The 20,762-nt window shown below is 37.8% G+C and overlaps 1 protein-coding gene across 3 annotated transcripts in view; it reads left to right on the top strand.

Annotated features, from left to right (window-relative positions):
• The first annotated feature begins 1,401 nt into the window (after positions 1-1,401).
• PPARG (peroxisome proliferator activated receptor gamma) overlaps positions 1,402-20,762 on the top strand; it is a 61,949-nt gene continuing 42,588 nt past the window's right edge. The window contains exon 1 of one of the 3 annotated variants that reach the window (XM_056337239.1): positions 1,402-1,517. The gene's annotated coding sequence lies outside the window, so the exon portion shown is untranslated. Of the gene's footprint in view, positions 1,518-1,823; positions 1,968-20,762 lie in introns of those variants that run through there. The other 2 variants (XM_056337238.1, XM_056337237.1) reach the window with 2 other exon arrangements.

Here is a 20,762-nt window from a genome sequence, read left to right as displayed (position 1 = left end):
CTATGCTTTGTATTTCTGCTTTACTTATGAGCTTACTAGAAGTCTAGCCTCAAAGTATGAGTTTATAGTCACAATCAGATGTTCACTAATACCTGCCAGTTTTTGGAATGCTCCCAGTTTCACAGGGTTTTAAAAAATTTGCATGTTAAAGCCCAGATTTTTGGGAGGGATCCTCTGTTATTCAGAGACTTAAGCTAAATGGGTATATTCTCCAGCAGTTTGCACAGAGAGCAGCCTTGTTTCTGTTCACAGCAGAGCTAAATCTGAGCTCTGTGGAGTTGTCCAGCTAAGATCCTTCTTTTAACTTTCCATTGAAACTTTGCCTGAGATATTGCTGTAAAATGATCAGAAACATTAATAATTTGGGTATTTAAGTCTCGGTAATTGTTAGATTATTTCACGCATATTTGCCTGTTTATTCATGCATGGCACCTTGAGTTAATTCTGAGGTTTTGTTTTACTTGTTTTCAGTACCTGGCTCCTAATTCTGAGTATTGCTGAATAGATATTACTGCAGCATGGGGTGGGGTGGGGGGGGACACACAACCCAAACACTAAAACAAACAAAAAAACAGAAGAAGAAAACAAACAAAAAAAAATCCCCAAAAACCGCTCCACCTTATAAAGAAAAGATTTCCACATTTCTAGGGCTAAAACATTCAGATGGAGGGAAAAGTAAATTCCTTGATATGTCAAGGCATAAGTAACACTTCGAGCCTATACAAACAGACAGATAATTCTCATAAAGATTAACACAAGGCTTCAAGCCTCTACAGACAGGAAGATTGGGCTCATAAAAAAAGCTGTAGGCGATGTTGGTGTCTATAAGTAGACCAGGTATTTTGACGTATTCAACTCTAATCTATAAATTGCCTCAGTATACAAGTACAAAAGCAGATGTAAGCTTTCTGTCAAAATGCTTGATGACTAAAAACCCATCATGAGGCAAATTCGGGATCTTCTGAATTTTCTAATGATGTCCAAGAGATCCAGAGATTTTAAAGGTAAACTGTTGTGTCCTGGGGCATCTTGACTTACAAGATGACTCTCCAAAGCCTGTTGATCTTACAACTTTTTTTTTTTTTTACACCTAACTTATTCTTAAAAGAATCGGAGGGTGAAGCAGAAGGAGGTGACATGCTTGTTTGAACTTGCTCTCTCTTGAGACTTACCGAGCACAGCCTATACCGTTCCTCTCCGCATTCCTTGGGGGGTGGGGGGGGGGGTGGGGGTGGGGGAGAGAGAATCCGTAGCTAAGATCAGTGAGGGGAAAAAAGAATTTCATTTACCTCCGTTAACTGCTAAGAATCTTTTCAGAAAAGCCTTTACCCCTGTCACAGCAGGATGCAAACGGAGGTGAGGCGACCAGCTACCCGCGGCGCAGAGGGGTGAGCTGGAGAGCGGGAATGCAAAGAGAAAGCGGTTAGCAGCGGGGGAGCGGCGCTGGCCGCCGCGGGAGTGCGCAGCGCGCAGGGATCAAATTCCAGCCCCGCTCCGGGCCCGCGGCCTGCCCGCAGGTACGCGCTTGCGATCGCACCCAGCGGGCACGGGCACCACGGGCACGGGCACGGGCACGGGCCGGGGGGGAGCGGGCTGGGGTGGCCGGACGGGGTCTCCGGGGCCAAGCAGGCGGCCCGGCGCCGGCCCCTCAGCGCCCCGCTCCCGCGCCGCGGCCGGCTGTGCCCCCGCCGAGCCCCGCACCTCAGCGCCGGGGCCGCCGCGACGCCCCCACCCCGCCCCGCCCCGCCCCTCCGCCCGCCGCGGCGCGAGCCCCGCGCCCCGCGCCCGCTCGCCCCTCAGCCCCGGCGTGTGGGCCGGCGGGGAGGCGGTGCCCGGCCGGGGGAGGCGGCGCCTGGGCGGTAGGACGGGCCGAGCGGGGGAGTTTATCCCACTAGAAGGGAACAGTTTCTCCCGCTGAGACTTGACAGCGCCAGGTCAGTGCGGGCTGCGGGGGACCTTCCCCCGAGGTGAGGGGACCGGCGGAGGCGCGGGGAGAGCCGCGGGCGGGGGAGGCGCGGCCGTGCGGGCGCCGCTGCGGGGAGCGGGGCCGGCGGGGCTGACGGGGCGCGGGCGGGAGCGACGCCCCGGGCTGGGGAGAGGGCAGAGCCCCGGGCCGCGGCGGGAGGAGGCCGGGGATGCTCGGGGAGGCGGGGCTGGAGGGAGCCGAGGGGCGAAGCGGGGAGCCCGGGCAGCGCGGGGCACGGCCCTGAGGGGAGCCGGGCTGCCGGTGCCCGCGGGGGCTGTGTGGGCGGGGAGAGGGGCCGCGGCCGCTCGGCGGCGGGCGGGGAGGCGCGGCGCGGCGGGGCGGGAGGGGCGCGGCGGCGGGGGGACCCCCGGGCCGGGGCTCCAGGTGCGCGGCCGCCCCGGCAGCGGCTCAGCCCCGGCGCGCTGGCGGGGGGAGCGTGGGCGCTGTGTCCATGGTGCTGTACTCGGGCAGCGGCCGGGAGGCGGGCCGGGCAGCCGGGACTCACGCCCGGAGAGGAGGGTGCTGAGGAGAGCGGCCGCCCGCGGGGGGTGTCCCCCTGCAGCGGGGGGAGATGTGCCCAGCGGCCGCCCGGGCTCGGCGGCGGGGTGCCCCTTCCTACCGTCAGGAGCGGGCGGGGAAGTGTCGCTGCTCACCTGGCTAACGCGCTCAATGAATGAACAGACTTTTTTTTTTTTTTTTTTTTTTTTTCTCAACCGCAAGAAAGTCGGGGAGCCTTTCTGAGCCTTCAGCAACTGAGATACTATGTTGAAATATGTTATGTCTTGGTGGCATGCCTCAGGTTTGCAGGAGCCTTTTGTAATCTCCCCGGTGTCATTTCTCTCCAGGGTATTCTACAACTGGAGAGTGCAAGTTCCTGTGTGTTGTAACTTTGTGGCACTGCGTACACACGACAATACAATGCTGACTTAACAGTGATGCATTTATTAATATCGGTGATGTAAGACTGGTATTTATTCTGATGGAAAGCTCAGGAAATTACCCATTTCTTCAGGTAGTGGAAACTTTACGGTAAAATCAGTAAAATCCTGTAAATCAGAAAGACCAGTAGAGTTGTGGGCTAGCCTTGTACTTGTGACCTGCTGCCCCATATCTGAACAAGTTTTTGCTGTGAAACGTCATTGTAATGTTCCATCTAAAAACGAGCATTTGAAACAACTAAAAGAATTTTTTTCTGGTACCAATTAGACCATAATTTAATCAGTAATTTACCTTTTAAAAGGTTACTATGATTTGTTACTAGTTAACTAAAAATTCCCAGTGTACACCAAGTAGCTATGACATCTGATACTCAGTGCTCTCCTTTGAAAAGAAGTTTTGTATGTTGTGCTCCTGTTAATATCAGAATTTGGTGCATGAAGTCATGTGTTTAACATCATTATTCTTGGCTGTCACAAAAAAAATGCTGCAAAAATTACTTAGAGATTTAATTACGAGATTATAGGAAATCACTCTTAGCAGGGTGTTAAGGCGTGTGGTACAACATAAGTGTGGGCTTGTCAAAGAGAGTTGGAAAAATAGTTGGCATGGACTTTGAATGATAACCTATCAGAAATATAGTTTAATGGTATTTTTACGCAGGCAGCTTTTGAATGTGAAGGTTCTCAGGCATCAGTTTTGCAAAACATCTCATTAACTGTTAGTGGTTCAGTGATTATATATCTGTACACATCCTTAAGATAGTATGTATTTCTTTAAAATGCCTCAATGTCAAATTCCTGGATAATACCATTTATTAAACATCAGCATTCAATAAAGCTTCCATTACGATACAGAATATACAAATAATTCTTTCTCTTCTGATAAAAATTTATATTCCATAAAATAATCACCACAAAATGAAGGTGGCTAAATACCAGAATCTAGTTGAAAAATACTGAAGCTATGCCCTTTAACCTTCCTTATGATACTGATTAAAACACCCACTATCAACACTGCTTCTAAATCTGTCTCTTCTGTGAACTTTTCTAAATAACCATAAGTGCATTTCTAAGTCAATAAAATAAATTTAGGCCCAGCTTCAATTACTGCCAGTATAATTTTCCACTTATAGCAATGACTAATAAAATTAATTTTTCAAAAAGTTATATTGGGAAAAGAAGGAAAAGTTTAGAAGTAGAACAAAACGTCTGTCTTGTATGAAGCTGGACTAAATAATGGAAAGTATACTTAGTTATATTTTTCATCTTGATTGTAGAGGTTATCCTTTGGGTTTTTTTGGTTTGTGGTTTTTTTTACATATAATCTGCTCAGAATGGTGTTAAATATATTTACTAGCCATTTTTTTGTAGCCTAATCGTGAATTGCTAGTTTTGCATATTTGATATTCATAATTTGAGTTTCTTTTACTAGCTTTTTTCACAATGATTATTCCTGTATCTTCCTCTGGCATACAGTAAAACAGTTTCCACTGCAGTTGCTCAAGAGAAATTAAAATACAATTATAAATTCTACATGCTAGGTTCTTTTGAAGTCATGGATATAATACTTCCCATTAGTTATTGCTACTAGTTTCATTTTTTAGTCGCTGACAGACTTATTGAATTTAGCATGATATTAGATGATGAGTGCTAATTATTCCATGCTGTATTGCCATAATGATGTATATTTTCTTTAACAGCAGGGATTTATTCTTCGGGTTAACTTTTTGCAAACTAACACAAGAAAAAGTTAGAAATAATCCAAAGCAAGAGAACATTGATATACTCTAGTCCTACCTACCCATGCCACAAACAGAAGTTGGGGTTTCCCATTAACAGGTCAGTTCTTAAGGATTTCATTTAACGGTTACAGAGAAGTTTGGAAAAAATCTCCCCCTCACCACCCTCTTTTTTTTTTTTTTTTTTTCCCCCTGTGGAGGCATTTCCAAGGAAGAATGAAAAATGAGAAACTCATAAGAATTCAGATACAAGATGCAAATTGATTCCTACAGTAAAGGATAAACCTCTTACATTTCTTTGGTCTGTTCCCCCTGACCCCCTGCTTTTTTTTTTTGCTTTTTTTTTTTTTTTTTTTAATGAAGGATATTGTCTTTTTTCAGTCATACTTTCTTTCAGGTTCCAGTGACAAAATACATAGAAACTGCAGGTGCTAAGCAAATTGTCACCCTAGTACTAGCACCTGTGGTGAGTGAGCCTTGGGATACTTGGCAGATCTTGCGGGTGTAAGTAGATATGAAGGCAAAATTACATTGGCAACCATAGGAAAGACTAAGTTTCTACTTCAGCATCAGGTCTTCTACTGCAGCATGGACTTCCCCTTTGACTGTTGCTACAAAGTTGTCACCTCTTGTTACACCACTAGGCAGATATGCAACTAAAACAACTAAAACTTTCACAGGCTTTTATTTATCTAATTTAGACCAAAAGAAAAACCAACAAAAAAACCCAAAAAAACCCCAACCAAGGTCTACTCTACAGTCTTCATATCTGAAAACTTTCACAGAACTTAATTCAATTTGATGAGGTTCACATTTTTCTCCCACTCCACCCACACTCTCCATTATATTATTTGGCCTGTTTGTCCTCTCCTAAACCACTCCATAGAATTGAACTGAACAATTACATCATTCTCCAATTAAAATTCATGATACATGAACTACATAGATATTTTTAATTACCTGTGTTGCATTACTACCTAGCAGCCTAGTCAAGATTGGGACCTCTTGTTACTCAAATTTAATCAAGATTGTCCCTATCCTTAATACTGTATGGTCTATGATATAAGAATGCAAATAGTTACAGATTTATAATGGAGCATAAGGTAGTAGAGAGATTGATGTAAAAACCGTAATTTATGATTTCAGTGTGTTGATTTATGTTTACAACAGTAATAGATTCTTACAACAGTAATAGATTTTCATTTGTGTCATGACAAACACAAAAAAAATTAGTTATGTGTGATAACAAATCCCCAAATTTACAGGAGAAAAAAAAACCCAAACCAAAAAAACCCCTCAGCTTCTAAGCAGCACACTATTCTCTAAATACAGCTGTTTTTACTTTGCAGTTTCAGTAGATTTCACTCTAAATAGAAAAAATACTCTGCTCAGAAAGGGGAAGACAAGTACCTACCTCAAAAGCCAGGTAGTAAATTTCTGGAATCAACTAGCAGATGATGCTTTGTGGACTTGCATAAGCCACCCCCTTCCCTCATGACTAAGCAGATCACCTCCATGCCATGCAGTCTGCACATTCAGGACAAAGTCTATGGATTCAAGTCTATGAATCCCAAAGTCTACTCTACTAGTTGATAATTAGCAATTAAAAAAAACCAAAGCTTATGTAGCTTTGTGAATGTATGTTCAGGCACAAGTATGCTTGACGACTGCCAAGATGAACATGCGTGTATGGTTATGTACATACTTGTAGGGGATATGTGTGTGTAGGTAATGTATTAGCCCTGTGTGATAGAATGACATCTTACTTATCTCAGTAATGTTGAAAGGCTATCTATAACATCTGATAACACAGCATAATAAATCTTGGATTATATCCCAAGAGAGAAATATACAGAACTTTCCACAGTATCAAAAAAAGGTGATGTTGGTTTATTGGAAGATGCATAGAATCTAAAAAATATATCCCAGCTTCATGCAGGTTAGTGGCAGTTCTGCTGTTTCAGTAGGGTCAGGTCTGCAATCTACATGCAGCGTTAGAAATTTTGTCGGCTTGCTTCTGTGCAATTACTCCTGAAGCCAGTCTGTGGTTTGGGTATACTGAATATTTAGGGTCCGACTCTCAATAAATCGCTGTTTGCTCAGTAAGACTAAAATGCCTGAAATTGAATAACCATGAATATATATTATAGCAAAAGTCCTACATATTTTTCTTTCCATTATATAAGAAATGCCAGTGTAACAGGAGTAGTGTATTTTCTGCCTTTTGTTCTGGAATTTATGCGTTCAATTTCTTAATGTGTTTTATCTCTAAATGAAATACTAACATTTTGATACAGGCATTGCAGTTGGTATCCCTTTATTCTAGACCTTCAAATCAGATGTGAGTGCTAGCTTTGCTCTTATAACAGCTATTATGGGAGGAAAATATTATACTTCATACTGGTTTACGGGTTATTGGAATTTCATGAGCTCCATGGGGACTCTTGTCTTTCCTTGTTATCACAAATCTGATTGTGACATATTTTAGATTCCCTTTTGCCAGAATCCTATACCTTTTAATAGGAGACTCCAGCTACGATTCCTCTAACTTATCTGCATGTATACAATTCTAAATATGTTATTTTCATACAAACACTTTTAGCCCCCATGGAATAGGTGAGAGTGATGGAAGCTTTTTTATTGTATCTTGTGTTTTTCCACTGAGTTTAAGCAAATGACTTTAAGACAAGATGATAATTATCTGAAAACCTTTTACAAAATATGTGATTATGCTGCATTGCATAAAATAATATTTTATGTTATAATATTGCATTATATGTCCATAGTATTTGTGTGTTTGTTTTGATTTATTGAACAGGAAAGTTGTGTAACTGCTGTAACTATTCACGGTTGTGTAGCAGCAATTTGGAACTTTGAGAGATTTTGAACTTAGGTTGTTGCCTGTATATGAATAGAATTATGTACACTTTCAATATTTATGCTAGGGAAATATTTTAATATTGCTGTGAAATAAGTTCCCAACCATGGTGGTTTGAAACATGTGTCAGACTACCAAAACAGTCACTCTGTTACACCAAAAAAAGGAACTATGAAAAGAAAAATGTTAATTACAGGCTTTAACACTCGCACCAAGATCTTCTAGTAGGGGTGGTCAGAAAAACAGGTTTTACTACCTAGACTTGGTGCTTTGTGGTGCTATCTAATATGGGGGCTTGTGGAAAAATGTGGCCACTTCTATTTACTGCCTTTCATAATGTACATATTTCCTCGTGATAGGTTTAGGTACTGACTTTTTATGTCTACAGGAAATAAAACTGAAGAGCTGATCCTTTCGTCTTGAATATGCTTTACTTGGAGTTACTGTTCACTTTTTCACTTTTCCCTACAGTAGTATTTCAGCTGCAAAATTTTGTTCTGAATCTCAGATTTTAAGCTTAGTAGAGGCATGTTATTATGTGGTATGTTCCTAAACCAATTTTTAATCCTACCTTACCTATCTTAACATTAAGAATCCTTACATTCTTAATATAAAAAAAAAAAAAGAAAAAAAAGCCAAATTATTATTTTCAGTTACACCCAGAGAAATCTATAGATGAGGAAGCACAGAAGTATGTGAGGGCAAAAGGTTGCTTGATTTACACAGAATATTGTGTATTCTCTAACCATATTCAGGACCATATGTAATGGAACTGTGAGAAATTTTGAAGAGGCCACAGGCTGAGGTTCTCATTCCCTCTAGGATGAGGAAAATGATTTTATCTATTTGCTTTCTAGCTTGTAGTATGTCAGTTCTTGTGCTGACCTAGTGATGTAGCTATTCTTCCGATTCTGCTAAAGTTAACCAGTGATGGTGGATAGACTTACTTCATTGAGTCACTAAAGTTCTGTAAGGATTTTACTGTATTTCTTCTGTCATCACTCCTGGATGCCATGATTTGCATTTAAACTGCATGTCTGAGATGCCTTCTTTGTACATGAAGGCATGTTAGTGTATTTGATTTTTAAAATTATTAGAAATTTTAAGAAAAGCAGACTAGTATTTTATTTATTATTTTAAATATCCCATAGTAATTGTCAACATCAAAAGAGTTTGACAAATGACTGCATATTGCAAGACACTCATGTAAAGATGTAGATATTTTTCATTTTTGCTTAGAACATGATTTAAGTGTGTGGAAGCAAAAGTTCTGCAAATATGCTTTCACTTTCAGAACTTCCAGCTGTTGCTGGAGATGTTTTGAGATGATAAACAAGATGAAAATTTAAGCTTTATTTAGAACAAAAGGATTTCACATTAAGTCAGTTCTCTGAATGAAACAAGCACCATTAAAAAGGTTTATTTTTACCGGATTTTTCTTTTTTCTATTTTTTTTTTTTAATTTACAGTAGACCTATTGGCGGAATTGCTAAATTGGCCTGAAGTAAAGATCTCAGCTAAGTATGAGTTGTTATAGTCAACTAGAGAATACGTTTCAAAATTAGTATTGCAAAAGTTTATTATGGCAGGTCCTGAACTTAAAATAGGAAATAAGCAAAGACTGAAAAACTACTTTGAAGGTTTCAGGTTTTTAACAATTATTTTAAAGTGGTTTTCATTATCAAAACAATGCAAAATAATTTCCAAAAAACCTATGGAAACCTAATTACTAGTTCCTAGCTTGCTGCTTTTTTTTTTTTTTTTTAATTATTTGGATGTTCACACTGAAGAAATGCTATTGCAAGCAAATTCCATACTTGGTTTCCATGATCAGCTTGCCAATTGATCTTGTTCTGTTTTGAAAGCTTCTTGGAGTATTAGCTATGATGTGAGCTTGCCAATTGTCTTGAACTGGTTAATTGTTTTTGCGATACAGGGAAGAACATTATGGCATGATGAATAAGAGACCCAAGAGGTTTCCTTACACAGTTTCCTTTGGGCACTGCCCAAAGACTTGTTCTTTGGGTCTGCCTCGTGATCAGGCTGGCTAACTTTACCCAGTTAAATTGGGTGCAGCGGATATTATGTTCACATTATCTTGTTTAGTTTGGTTTTTTTTCCAGTAATCCAATACCTTGTATAAAATATACACTTGCAATTATAGCACTGGTTTAGGTTTTACTTGGGTTTGCATGTTACTTTCTGACATAGGTAATGACATTTGAGGAATTATTTTCTTAGACCAGGATCACTAATTTATTAAGTAATAGTTATTACAGCACAGTTGGCATAGGCAGGAATTCTTGACAGAAGTACTTGAAGTTCTTCTTGAAGGAGTACTGGAAAACCCTTCAGTAATCAAGAACCCAATTTTCCTCCCACAAAGACATTTTCTTGTAGACATGTCTTCATGAAAATTTTTGGCAATGAAAATCTTAATCTAAAAATAGAATATTAAAAATATTTTTTCCCACAAACTTACCTTCATGTTTTAATTTATATTAAAAAAACACTTAGCATGCTAATGTCAGAGTTCATGGTAAGTGATCCCATTATGAAATGAGTTTTTGTCTAATGGTCTATCATTGTTTTCATTGTTCCGTATGTTGGAATACGGTATCTGTCAAATTTTTAATGAGTCACTGTTTTGTTAAGAAAGGCATATTTTTATGCAACAAAAAAGTTACATACAGTACAGAGGCCCTGTGAGCCGTACCCAATATGCTGTTTCATCCTTCATGATGTAATACTGAGGATGTGGAAGTCATGCGCATTTCTTTCCATTCTTTTTTTGGGTCACCAGGGTGCCAATTTTAAGTATGTGAGAGATCAAATGAAAACCCAGAAAACTGCTTTCTGTATATTTTATCAATTCTGTTTTTAAAAGATCAAAAATTTATCAACAGTGTTCTTCTCCTTTACAAGCAAAAATGTCCATAAAACAAATTTATGTAGAATCGATGGAGTAATGTGCCATTTTAAGATAGGCTCTGGCTTAAAAATATTGTGAAATAGCTGGAGTATCTTTAATCTTAATAGAGGCTACTGGTGTCCAGTATGACTAGATTAACTGCAGTCATGGATTAAGACAGGGATCTAAGGGCAGTGTGGGACTTCAGAGGCCCAGCAGAGAAGAGAGTTGGGGAAAAGTGAAAAAGCTGTCCATGAAGAGTATCAGGAAAAGAAAATAATTAAATAATTAAAGGAAATTTTGAAGGCAGACAGTAGGAAGACTGGCTAAGACTGTTGGTTTTTCTTTATTTATTTAGCCCTTTTTATGATTGCCAAATAAGGTATTAAAAAACAGGGAAATTCTTTAAAAATACAGATGTTTGAATTTCTTTCCCGAAGAGTAAAGTTTATTGTTGGAACCTTTTTGATTTTGAATTCTTCTCTCTGGTCTCTTATGAGATTTTTCAGCTTTTCTTGGTTTAAGATATGCTGACGATGCCATAACACGGTCTTTCACTGCATTTTGGCATTCCTACTCATTGTTCTTTTTCTGCCCAAGTTTGCTCTGTTTTTTAAATCTAGCCTTATTTATTACTCCTTTGAGAACAGGAACTGTCTGATATGCTAACAACAAGTGACAGCTTTCCTGTCACTAAGGACAGGAGAACAGGCAGTGAATATTGCTGAAGTCTGAGGTAAGTTTAGAATAACAATAACTTGTACATACTCTCAGTTTGATATACTGTAGTGTGACTACATTCTCTGACGCAGGCTGTGCAACAGATTCCTGTCTCCTCCCCCATCCACTAACAGGAAGGCACAGCACAATGTTATACAGCATGTGGCAATTTTAAATTTCTGCTAAAGTATGACCCTTAGACAGGAGGGTAACTGTTTTGCTGTCACTGATGAAATAACTGTACTATGAATCTCTATATAATGTCAGAATGAATGGATTTAAATTAAAAAACAAACCCACAACAAATCAGTAGACATGAAAACAGTGAGGGATGGTAGGACCACCCCTCCCTTTCCTCCTCCCTTTACTTTTACCTTTAAAATGTAGATTTGGGGAAGAGGACTGAGGTGACTAAGGTGAGAGACCCAGTGTGAGGAAGACAAAGTGGAGATAAACTCTAATTTTCCTGAAAGGAAAGCAGAAAAAAAGCAAAGAGGAAGAAGAAATTGATGCAGGTATGGTTGCCACTTTCCTGACAATTACTCCAGGAAGGGCTAATGAATATAGTAATTATACCTGGCAGTTACTCTGTGGGAGAAGAGTTCTTTGGAGTTCAAAATGGTAAGAGTGATAGCGTGCTCATTTAGCTATGACTATGGAAATTAAATAAAAACAGTGTAGGTTAAATACTAAATAACACTTTTTTTCTGATTCCAATATGTCAAATAAACTGTTGTATGGCTCCTCAAGGAAAGCGTCTCCTGAATAATGATTTATGAAATTAAATCAGAGAAAAAAATCGGAAAAGCTACTGCAGAGATAAGCATTGCATTGGGAAGAGGTACTGACAGACTCCATAGGATTTTCCTCCCTTCATCTTCTATGAGCCATTATTCATAACAGGTTTCCTTATGACCTTTGCTGTATCCAGCTGAAGAATAGTCAAGTTTTCTTCTACAACCACAGCCACAGGGCACGTGGATTATTTTAGCTTCTAGAAGCCAGGGGTGATTTTGAGGTGCTGACTGTATCCAATATGTTGTTACCCATTCTCAGAGCAGAAGATGAGATCAATAGTAAGCAGTTTCCAGTATTGCTCTTTTTATATTGTGGACTTTTGAAGTAGCAAAATATTTCTTCTATTTTTATGTGACATGAAGATAGGTAGATAAATGCCTCTTTTAGATGTCAGTTACAGGGAATTTTATAATTTTGCTGTCTGTCTGAGTATCAAGAATATAACTTATATCTTAGTTTTCTATCTCTACAGTTTCTTTTTGCACAGACGTATTATTTCACTGAAATCAAGTGCACATTTGGGAAAAACAGTTCAGTACAATTTGTATTAGTTCTCAATAAAAAGTTGTACCAAAGGAAATGCATCTTTGGTGAGATTCATGAGAGTTCTAGAGTCTTATTCACATTCACGCTGATGGTGAACACCTTCAGAATTGCATGCTCCCCCTTCCTGAAAGCTAAGGGTACCTACTACATTTGTTGTCAGCCTGCAGGCAGAAAGTGGGATCATGTTTAGGAAAAAAAGCTAATACACAATTAAGTAATTTGGTGGATTTGAGGAAAAACAAAACAAAATCCCAAAGCAATTATATTCCCTAGTCTCAGAGAAGTCTAGTTGAACTCAAAGGCTAGTAAATTAAAAAGGGCTGTGTCTCGGGCACAGGCTTAGAACTGGATTGTTAAATTGTTACATTCACAGAATTGTCCATGGTCCATTTTTAGCTCAGCCAACTAACAGCCATTCAAGCGCTTTCCAGAAATACTTTGGGAGTTAGCATGGGCCATGGACCATTTGCCACAGGCCATGTAAGTATTGCCACCCAGTTTTGACAACAAAGAGAGTTTGATTATGTGAGTCAAACAAGTATGGCCAGAGTGAGAGTCCTGGTACTCTTTAGTCTGTTAGTATAGCTGAAACTGAATTAGCTTAAATGCCTCTCAGATTTGTTGTAATTTCCTTCTAAGTTTCTTCCAAGAGGAGCTGTGCTTAATGTTCTGTTTGTAGATTTTTAGCTCTAAAAAATTAATCACTTATAACTGGGAGATCTTTGTAAGTTTGAAAGCACACAAGAAAGAAATAGAAGCTGTATGTCTGGCAAAGTAGAGACTGTAGATTGTTGCCATTGTATCAAAAGAAAAATTTGTGTATGTCATTTTATATTGTCTGTTCATTTGGCTGTCAAATACATAAATTAAAAAACATATAACATAAAGCTCAAAATCTTTAAAAATACTCTTAAAATGTTTTTCTAACTCCTGGTGAAGGATCAAGTTGTTACCATACTTGTGTTGCATGATGGCAAAATTCTCTATTTATACATCTGTCCTGAGCAGATGTTAGTAAAATACTTGTATATGACATAGTCATCACTCTGAACAATATGAAAAATATTTTGAAACTGTTACTGTCCTACTGTCTGGTCCAAGAACTATAGACAGCTAACATTGTAACTCACCTTTACAGAATACATTACAACTTGTTTGCTCTGAAAATTCCTTTTGGCTCAAGTGAAAGTACACAGTGCAAACAAAGTTATGAAATGTGTACACAAGGTGTGAGAGTAGATGGTTATACTTGTGTAGAACTTTATGGTTCTGATCCTTCAAGGTAGTCCATGCAATCTGACCTTTACGCTCATCATCTTGATTTGAATGAGATTACAAATGAATAATAGGACCAAATCAGACTGATTTTCCACAACTAGTGTCAACAAATAAGTCATGGATTTTAAAATTTTTAATTAAATAGAAAGCATAGAATTGTAAAATCTAAACAGATAAATATGTATTGTAAGCCTTGAAGATTTGAGAGCTAAAATATTTGACAATGTGGCCATTATTTTAAACCTCATTTTTGTTGTGAAAGTTGATAAATATTTTGACTGTTAAAAATCCTTTCAGCTGTATTGCTATTGATTCAATTAAAGGAGCAGAAAATGCCGTGTTTTGTTAAGACAACAAAGATAAAGCAAGAACCTTCTACAGGTACTTAAACAGATGAAGCATTTAAGAAGAAATACAGACTAAGTTAACATATTTTTCCAGAGGATGAGGCACTAACTTGCTAATAGAAATATGAAAATCAGAGACCCAAAGCACAATGTAAGATGAAAATTTTACCTTCAAATAACTGACTGGAAATCTCAGAAACAGCATGTAGGGAAGGAAGTTCTGCTTACCTTTGCAAGAAGGACATTGTATTGAATATAGGAAACTGGAGATGGAGGAAAGCACGACCTACAAATTATTTATATAGGTAAAATACCTCTGGGATCTCCAATCCTTTTTGATATTCTTAATTAAAGAGTAATTTTTAAAGTAATTTTAAAAAACAAACAGTGTCATTTTTAACCCACCCCACACTGGATTAAGTCAGCACCTTGTTACACGTGGTGCACGCAGCAGCGTGACCACAGCCAGTCTAAACTGGATCAGGAAGAATAATCCTGAAATGCAAAGTTCTGTAAGATCATTTCCTGTTTTCTGAATCATGAAGGCTGCTTTTTTTTTTTTTTCCCCCAAATCGTTCCACCTTGGAAAATCTTAGCTAAAACAGGAGTTAAAGCATTAAAAAATGGATATTTAGTATGTCAAATCAAATCACATTTTTCAAACTTCAGTGTTTTGTAATGATACTGAAAGTAGCACAGAAGGATAAATAAATAGTGTGTATATTATCCTGGCTGTTACAAAATATTATTCTGTCCTTATACAAACTCTTCTTTGAACAGTGGAACCAATCAAGTTAGTCTCTTATGGAAATATCTTCTAGGAATTTTTCATTTGCGTTTTCTGATACCTACTACAGGGTGAGCTCAAACTTGTTCTTTCAGTGGTGACACTAACAACAATTTAGGTTTATGGTGTTACACCTCCTCTATGTTGTAGTCAGTTCTAGCTAAAACAAGCCAAAGTTTTCCAAAGCTATTGGGCGTGAAGAGAAAGACACCCACAAAAGACACACAATAGGAAACAGCAAATATTATAAGCCCTGTTTCTTTAGGCTTACATTTATCAAATAAAAAGTCTTGTAATGGTCATTACTTGAATCTTTTAAACAAATATTGATGTTTTTATAACATGGTTCAAATTGCACTTGAGTTGAATTTTTTAAAGTATTCTGCATACCTTTGGGATGTACTGGCCATCTTTAGGAGCTGTCAAAATATGGAATATGGACCTTTCAGAATGAGGCTGTATCTCAGTTAATATTACTACAAGGAACCGGAAGCACCAGAAATCCCACAGGCAAATACGTTCTCTTTCGGTGAATTAATCGCGGCTTCCAGAGCAGAAGGCACAGAAAAGCCACTGAACGTTTTCAGTTAATTCTTAATGGCTTTGTTAATCTTTCAAAATTTTCCTTCCTTTCTATTTGAACCACCAACTGTTATTCGAAATTGTTCCAAATCATAAATTCATATAGCCTGAAACTTTTTCAAGAGAATAGAAAAGCAGTTTGTGGCCTCTGGGAGAGTAAATTCCAGGGTTAATTTATAACTAAAGCAAATGTATCTATAAAAAGAAGAAAAGCTCCATAAGAAATATGTTAACAAATGACAAGAAAAAAGAGGCTTGATAAAAGATATCAGAACTTGTTTGGCACCAGTGATTTTATGACTGAGGAATTCAATTATAGGTGTGTTGGGAGTACCAAATCACAATTATTTAAATTACTAATAGGAGACAAAGCTCTTTATCATGCTCTGAATGTGTTCACATGAAATGTTCAGGTCCTGCCCTCTGTAAATAAACTTTTAGTGCTTACACTAATGAATCTGCATTGAGAGTCCATGTCACCAGAGTAGAAAAAGATACATGGTTTCTGTTGAATCACTTTTCAAACATGCCTGCTGATACACTCTTCGGGTAGAAATGATGCTAGCCAACAGATTTCTTCCTGTACATTTGTAGTATTCAGCTTGTAATTTTTTCCTTCTCTATTATTAGCACATTCCTAGATTTGTTTGCTGAAAAGTCACAAATATGTGACATCAGTGCACTCTACAACAATATGTAGTAAATCATATCAGTCTGGATTTGTTTACTCCTTTGTTAGATACATATGTTTCACAGAGGTCTTTAACTGGTGATGTAGATAATTACTTTGTACTTACCCAAGAGAGATTAGCCTCAGATCAATTGCAAATTAACTCCTACAGTCTGCTATAATCTAAATTGGTTTTAAGGCTGTCTTCTACTTGCTTGTTAGAGTAATAAGCCCATATCTCTTGTCAGTCATGGAAAGAGGAAGGGCTGTTTCTGGAAATGCAAATTTAATCAATGGGGGCACCCCCTCTTAACAGATGTTGCAGGAAAATTTAAAGGACTACATTTTGTTTGCATGGCCAAATTACATCAGGCAATATGCATCACTCCTATGAGAAGAATTGCAGACTGATGAAATTCATAAAGTTAGCTGAAGTTTTAGGTATCAGTTGAATCTTTGTATGGTTTTGTCAGATACATCATTACTATGACATTCAAATATGACTAGGATGAATTTATATTATACTGTATAACATATATACTTTATGTTATAATGTGGCATCATTATAAGAACATTATATGCACAATGCCAACCCAAAGTACTAAGTCAGCAGACTACTTGGAAAAGTTAAAAAATAATTTATTTCATTTCATTATCGGTTCATTTTCTTCTTTTGGTATCTGTAGTTGAGCAAAAATGTTGTTTGCATAGCAAAAGTTTAACACCTTTGTAAAGCTTTTACCCACAATATACAAAAATCAAAATATTGAATTCTTTTTCGTGATCTCTTTATTGACCGACTGATTTTACTTTTAGTGAGGAAAATTATTTTCTCCTGAATAAAAACTGATGAAAAGCTGTTAGTTTTTGCAATCTTGACCATCTGAAAGTTTTCAAATATAAACAATGTTGTTCAGCTTCTAATTATTTAACTGTCTCTCTCTGGGCTTCATTGACATAGAGAGATAAGGGCTGAAAAATGTTGACTATGCCTGTCTTAAACTATTAAAAAGTATTTACTTTATATAAGTATTTAAACACTGTTGGTAATCAGCCTATATTACAGAGAGAGATCTCTCCTCTGGAGAATAATTTAGAGCAAGAAACTACTTTAACTGTTCCGAATCAGGCTCTAGAGGAACCTCTTGCACTGACCACCGAGATATAACTTGAGATATTCTTATTAGCCTTTTTGAATACCTGCCACATAGGAAAGTTTTGAGAACTGACTTTTCAGCCTCCTGCTTTTAGATCAGCTTCAGGAGATCCCAGGAAAAATTATGCTAATCTAATAAGCATAGAAATGCTGAAGTGTGTGAATTTGTGAGACAAGATCTGTATCGTGAAGAAAGAGAGTGCTGTATAGGTAGTAATTGCTCACCCAAAGGAGTATGAATGTGTTCCAGCAACAAGCCATTATCTCACACCAGTGCTACCCCTGATTCTCTGAATGCAAGGAGTCCATAGGCCTTAAAATTCCCCAAAGCTTAATCTCAAATGACGCTGGGGGGGGGGGGGGTGGGTGGGGGGGGGTGTAGATTCAGGGAAATACCTTTGTTATGTTCCTGGGTTGGTGTTTTTTTTAGTTAACATACCGCATGACTTTCCTCTCAACCTCTAGGAATGCATTGGATGTCTGTCAAGCCCACAAAGTTGTCCGTATTGTAGAAATGTATGAAAGTTGTCTCTATACGGAGTTGCCATTGCTCTTTTCCTTATCTGTGAAGGAAACACAGCAACTCCCACTGGGGAAATTTCATGTTAACTTGATCTTAAAATAAAAAATCAAGGGAAAGGTCATATCCTAATAAGCTGTGCAAATCTAAATTCCCAGGGAGCTTCAAAATGACATTGTATGACTAGGGCATTAACAATTTTCCAGCAATGTATTTTTGAACTGCTTCCAATAGTGTTTTTAACATCCGAGAACAAATAGTAAAATAAAGATACAACTGGCAAGATACAAGATCCAGTTGAGCTCTGTGATCCACAGTCCATAGCCCATTGATAATCTGGGGGCTTTGCATCTGACAAACATAATGGAATTGGCAACTTTTTCTGCTTTCATTGAAATCTAAATCTTGTGAGGAAGCTATTTATTCATCAGTTTATGTATTACTGTGATCTCAGTATCAATAATTTTGACTATTTTCCCTAACCGAGGATTATAGACCAAAGATTTCCTCAGAATGTCTGAGGAAGGAGGAGGTTCAGTTTGAGAGCCAGTTTGGTATGATACGTATGTTTGTGCTGGCAGAGGTTTTGGATATGTTAGGTTCAGATATTGACCAAGAGGTGCAGAATTCCTGTTCAAAATCACATGCCTTCATCATTGTCTCACAAAAGGTAAATTAAATAAACTGATAGAAATCTTAGAGTTAATTTTAAAGGAGCCAGTGTTTGACCCCAAATTATCTTGTCTGACTCAAAAGAGCATGTTATGTAGAGTTGTACAAAATCTTGCATAGTTTCAAACAATGAGCCAAGTCCGGTACCAGTTTACATCTGAAACAGTTTAGGAATTCTTGAAATACAGGGGAGACCATTGTCTAATAGTATTTGTTTTATACAGTATGCCACACACATTTTAGAAGCCCCTCCTTTACATTGGAAAGGTATGCCTGTATAAAGCTTTGAGGTGAACACTGTATTCTTATAAACCAATGAAAACCAGTTTCTGCTCTGCAGAAGTTTGGTGTTTAACCTATTTTTTTATGATATATTGATAGTAGAAAATGAAAGTGAGAGATCAAACCCAGGTTCTAAATTCCCAAACACTCTCAGTTTAGATGGGTGTAATGGAATTATAGCCCTTCTTTTCATCCTTGTCATATCCCTCTAGTATATCACTGTTGGCAAAGAGTCACCTAAGCTGCTGTAAAATAATTTCTTATTTTTTTACAGAGTATAGTAATAAGATTTAAAAAAGATGTTCATACCTTGTTGCACAAGGAAGTATAGGGTGTGGGAAGCAGTCTGCTACTGAAGACCCCTTCTGGTCTTTGAATTAGAGGTAGTTCAGAAAGTTCCAGTGAGTGTTTTGCATGCACCGTGAATGCAAGGAGTGTCTTATCCTGATACTCAGCTCTACGTTACATATAATGCACTGGATGTAATCCAGATGTCCCTTAAGAATTTATTTTTTTGTGATAATCTCAATGGTATTTCAATGTGATTCCTTTTAAGTATAACTGAATCATTGAAGAGATTGACCATCTGTCTTGTGATCATGCTTCAAACTCAGCATATAGACATTTGCAAACAATTGATTTTTGTTTAGCAGTTAAAAAAAAAAACCTGGAACAGTAAAAAGTCACAGTAACTTATCCTCGTTATATATCAGAGCCACGTGATATTTAGTTGTTCACAAGCCTGCTTGAGGGGTTACAAAAAGTCACAGCAATAACTTTTAGTTCCTCACACTAAACTTGCTTGTCTAGAAAATGAATCTCCTTACAGGAATAATAGGGTATGACGATATAATTTATTGCAAGGTTAACTACTGGTAGTCTGTCCAAATTGAAGACGAATAGCTGATTTCAAAATAAACCAATCAAGTTATCAAGTATCCCAGAGTATACGGGCAAAATTCCAGTGTATAATTTGTGGTTTGTATGTGAAAATCACACGCATATTTACATTAAAGAAATACAGTTGCATGTAATTATTCAAAATAACACTTTCCAGAAAGTTAGTTAATGTGGTTTTTTTCAGTATTCCAAATTACTTTATAAATATTCTAGAAAAATAAGCAAGCAGTTAGCTATAAATGGAATTAAAGATGCATTTTTGTCTTGAATTGTGGTGTATAAATCTATATATCATGACGTGAAACTAACAGATTTGCTGTTAGCTGTCCTCTTAGATCACTGCAGAAGGAATTCTTAAAGTATTTTAAATATAGACAAAAAAAGATGATGACAAGAACACATGACAGAGAAGGGAACTGAAATTTTCTCAATCTCTTTCTTCCCCTCTTTTTAATGCTGTTAAATTTTAACATAGCTGCTTTGCTTGTACCAGTATTGTTAATGTTGCATAACCCTATAATTATTAATCTTACTGAAACAGCATTAGAACTTGATTATACATTTTTCTCCTCAATTGAAACTAGCAAATGCTGTCAAATATAGAAATGGAATGGCAGTTCACATTTTTAAAGAAAGCAGGCAAGTTTACATAAACTGGGATCTCTACAGGCAACTGTCAGTCTCATATACAGAGCTTCACAGAATCTGAAATCCATATGAACATATGTGATGGGGGCATACAGAGATTTTTTAACTTACAGCTGACAGTCACTTTATGCTCTCCACAATATATATGTGCAAAATATAAAGTGCAGTCGGTGTCTTTACTGATTTAGTCAAGTATTGGCAGATTCTTTACAGCTGGAAGCAAAGAAATTTACAGAAGTGACTGTTCAGCCTTAGTTATTAAAGCATTTTTTTTAGCATTAGCTGTTAAAAATAACAAAATTCTGAAAGTATACACGAATAAATTTTTCCTAAATTTAAATTGTTCTTAGCTATGGATACTATCTGTTTGGTGTCCTAAAATGATGTCATTTTAACTCTTGATAATTTCTTGTCAAAAATAGCA

The sequence above is a fragment of the Falco biarmicus genome, chromosome 4 (assembly GCF_023638135.1).
Source record: "Falco biarmicus isolate bFalBia1 chromosome 4, bFalBia1.pri, whole genome shotgun sequence".
NCBI lineage: Eukaryota > Metazoa > Chordata > Aves > Falconiformes > Falconidae > Falco > Falco biarmicus.
Note: the sequence above shows the minus strand (reverse complement) of the source record. Positions and strands in the feature narration are given on the sequence as shown.